Source organism: Oxyura jamaicensis, chromosome 2 (assembly GCF_011077185.1).
Source record: "Oxyura jamaicensis isolate SHBP4307 breed ruddy duck chromosome 2, BPBGC_Ojam_1.0, whole genome shotgun sequence".
NCBI classification, from domain to species: Eukaryota; Metazoa; Chordata; class Aves; order Anseriformes; family Anatidae; genus Oxyura; species Oxyura jamaicensis.
Window position 1 is genome coordinate 147,036,471 of NC_048894.1, and position 4,231 is coordinate 147,040,701.

At 44.7% G+C, this 4,231-nt stretch overlaps 1 long non-coding RNA gene across 1 annotated transcript; it reads right to left on the bottom strand.

Annotated features, from left to right (window-relative positions):
• Window positions 1–1,490: 1,490 nt before the first annotated feature.
• On the bottom strand, window positions 1,491–1,796 carry LOC118162763. The gene is made up of 2 exons (XR_004748614.1): window positions 1,710–1,796; window positions 1,491–1,595 (listed from the first exon to the last, which is right to left on the bottom strand). It is a non-coding gene; the product is annotated as an uncharacterized LOC118162763 (long non-coding RNA).
• Window positions 1,797–4,231: the final 2,435 nt, after the last annotated feature.

Sequence of the window (4,231 nt, forward strand, 5' to 3'; positions counted from 1 at the left end):
AGATCTATGGCCTTCAGCTTTGTTCCTGGGGCACTGAGGTTTATGAAGGTTAGTTAGCATGCTCAAAATTACTTCAGAATTACTCTAAGTACCTCTGAGCTTCCTCTGCATGGTTAGGCATAAAAGTAGCATGGGAGGGGAAATGATCAGCAAAAGGGAAATAGTTTATCAAGTGAAGATAATGCTGAGCAGGGGAAGGACCAAAGGCAAATGTGTATCATCATTTATGTTGCTCCTTCATTCCTACTAGCAGAGTAGGACCTAGTGAAACCACAAACCCTCTGGGACAGGGACTGTGACCTAGATCTACAAATACACAGAGATGTTGGTGTCCAGGTTCCTTGCGATGGGCTCTCCTTCCCATCACAGAGCCAGATGTGGGGCGGCCAAGCACATCCAGTCCTCAGTTCACCTAGCGCTCTGGTGAAAGACCTCCAATGTTTTATTTTCAAGGGCAAACATCCCTTTCTCTTTCCCTCTGTGGTAAAGCTTTGCTGCTGTTCCAAAATACATAAGCAGACCTAGTCAAGCATAAATGGAAAGGCTGATAACTCTTCTTCTGTATTTATAACCTCTTCATTAGGAGGTGTCAAAATGTTTTGTAAAGGTACCCTGACCCCTCCAGTTGAGGGGACTCTCTGCACACTGAGCGAAGTGGAGCAATGTGTGGGGACTCATCTGGATACTGCAGAGGTTGATGACCACGCACTGCCTTGAAGAGGTGCCCCAGATACACAGGGTTTATCGGCTTGTTTGACACCTCGTGAGCCACACCAGTGCCAGGGCTGCTGCAATGGGACATGGTAGGGGCAGAGGGTTGCTTTGCAAGTGGAGGTGAAGCACCCAGTTCTGATGGTTGAACCATTAAATAGTGTTTTTCCTCATGGTTCATGTAAAGAGACCAGATGGAGTTGCTCTGTACATGCACCTTGGATTCTGGATGTCTTTGGGTTTTCCATGTCTTTGGGCAGTTGCAGGACTGCTTGAATCCACTGAGCAGCTGAATTCCCTGCTGGAGTCCACTCTTCTAGTTCAATGGTATTAGCTGTCTCTTCACAGCCCTGTACAGCCCCCACACAACTGACCTTTCTGAACTTTTCATCACTGCTTCTCTCAAACTTTCATCTTCTGTTTTAATATTTGCCCTCGGTGAGGTCCCATTCTCTCATTCTCCTGCTACCACATGCCAGCCTGGAAGAACAAGCCCTGAATTAACACAGAGGAGGTGAAGTAAGATCAAGCTACAGATATTGCCACAAGAATTGCTCTAGGCCAGAGTTCAGATGAAGTGAGCAAGTAGTTTTGAAATCTTCATGTTTCTTTAATGCCTTGTGTCACTCAGGACTCAATTGTGCTGAGCAAGCAAGCTAGCAATGCTGGAGCCAGGGAACATCACCCCGTGCCCTGCTCCTGCCCATCTTTTCCCCAAAGCCTATTGCAGATGTGACAGAAAATAAAGACCTCATCTGATACAGCACCCTGCTGAGCTGACATTCCCACTAAGCCAGGTATTTTGCAAATCCACTGAAGAGCTCCCCTGCTCCCAGAAGCTCATAGGAATTAACTGGCTGCTCAGTATTTGTACATCCATGATCCTGTAGAAAATGGCAGAATTAGCAACAGTTTGGGTCTCTTGACTTTCCTGTGTCCTCAGGCCACTGAATGTCCCACCTACAGTGGTGGGATGGGATTGTGTCTATAGCTGTTACCTAACACGTACCAGCAAGAGCTTCCTTGGGAAATACGTCTTCCTCCCTGGCGACAGACTGTCACTATATATAATTCTACCGTTATCTGTGAAGCCTAGAGGAGGCAGAGTGAAAATCAGTCAACAGCAACATCTTAACAGAATGCAAAAATATGTTTCAAAAATATTTTCAAGGCTTTTGGGGAGAGTTCTTTGTTTATATAATGATATTTTCAGATTAGTGGATAACTAATAGCAAAGCTGACTACAAAAGAAAGCATTTTGAAGATGGACTAGCTTTGAAGACTGATTAAAAATCTGTTCAGGTTTTGCCCTCAAGGGAATCCAAATATTTTACCAAAGGGAAAGCAGAGAAAACCAGCAAGGCTCAGTGGTCAATTGAGAAGAAACGAGGCCAACAAGGGCAAGTAGAGAGGCACAAGCTGCTGCAGTCTTGGTCATGTTGTAAGTACCCAGAGAGAGCAAGATCCTGGGGCACTGTCTTCACTGGCACCTCAGGAAAGAAGGACAAATGATGGAAATTTATGGATGCAGCTGCTCTTACATCAATACCTCTGCTTGTAATAAATGTAGAAGACTTGGAAGGTGCTTTGCAAAATCTTCCCATAAATTCCACAGCACAGCACAACCAACAAAAGGCTGCAGAGCAAGCTTTGCTGCAGAGCTCTGTGTATGGCTTTAAATTGGAGAGAAAATTTATTCATAGGGGGCAGATGTATGGTCTAGGGCTTTTCTTTAGCTGAACACTGGAATAAAATAACTCCTTTGCAATAACAACACCTGGTGCAGCAATGAACCAGCCTGATTTTCATTTATTGATAAAGCTCTGCCCATTTTCTTTCCCTCCACTGCAAAGAACTTGCAGGATCTCTCTTTCTATGACTAACTCTAATTCCTCAAGAATGTGGCTGTCTTCTAAAAAGTAAAATGGTGCTGAGAAATATGTGCATATGATTGGAAGTGTGTGTCAGATTCAGGGAAAAGTGCACTGCACGTTTCTATCATTTGTCTAAGATGATGGATGTTTACCCACCTTTCCACACCACTTTCCACATTTTATGGGCTGAGCACTTACAGCTCCCATCAAATTAGTGAGAGTTATCGGTGCCCTTCACAAGTGAAATAAATCAGTTCATTAAAGAAAACTCATTCAATATAGGGACACTGTGGCAGCACAGGCCACCCATCAGCTCCACTTTGCTGGCAGCAAAAATGGGACCTTTTCCAATAAGGTAGCCAAAGCACAGCAGGGAGGCGAGTGAGGCTCTGTGCTTGGGTAGGCAGCAGTTCTTGGTGCAGCTCAGACCACACAGAGAGGGGGTTTTTTTGGATGAATCTCTTGCTCAAAAGTTTTCTGGGTATAGTATCAAGAAAGCAGAGACTTGAAACCTCCTCTGACATATTTGACTTAGTTTCTCTGAAGCTGTGACTTTGTGCCTGAAGCTCCTCTCCTGTATATAAAGCCAAGAAGGAGGTCTGCACTGAAGAGCTTGCTGTAACGCTAAGCAGACCCAAATCTGATCCACCATCTTCACTGCGTCCCTTGATTCCTTAGTTTTCTGAGATATCTTCCTACTATAAGAGGATCGAAACAGAACCTTACTGCAATATATTTTTTGGAAGTGCATAAAAATCTTGACAAAAGATTTCTAAGGAGGCATTTTGCAAAACCCCTGCTTTTTTACTGCCTTTTCCCATGTCTTAAAGGCAAGAGACAGAATCATTAAAGGAAAATCTCGAAAGCCATCCTCTGTCATCTTGTTGCCTTTGTTTTCTGAGCATAACAGAAGCGCAGTGCATAGCAGTCCAGCTGACTGACCACTTATATGCCCAACAGACCCCAAATCTTCCATCTTCTGCTACCCAGAACGGCTGAGGCTAGCAGGGCCCTGTGGGGCCCACCTGGTCCCACCCTGCTCAAGCAGGGACACCCAGACCAGGGTGCCCAGGACCACGTCCAATCACCACCACCTGCTGTGATCCACCCATGAGACAGGCCCTCATAACCCAGGTTATTTCATTTGCCCATGAGCACCTAGCAGGCAGCAAGGACCTAATATAATAGTGAGACTGACTCATCTCAAAAGCCTGAAGTTATACTGTTGCAGAGTTGGATGACAGGAAACCAACATCTTTTGCCAGCCTGACCTAGAAGGCTGATGTTTTCCTCGCCATGGAGAGAGGCAAATGGATGATAATCACTACAGATGAAGAGACCTGCGGGAGGAATACAACAAGAAAGGCATAAGAACTTAGAGGCAAAGATTGTTAATTAAGCCAAGATGAAACAATCTTTCCTCTAATTTGCTCGTGGTTTCAGTGGTGCCATAAGCAGAGACTTAGCCATACTTAGCAAAATCAGTTCTGCAAGCAAGCCCACAATATGTGCATTTATTTTTGAAGGGCTGCTCAATGGTAATAAGACACAAGGACTATTTAATACCTTTATTTGTTTAATGTTCCCTGGTTATAGAAACTCCCCCTACAAGAGCAGTTTAGGAGCCATGAATAAAGCACCAAGGG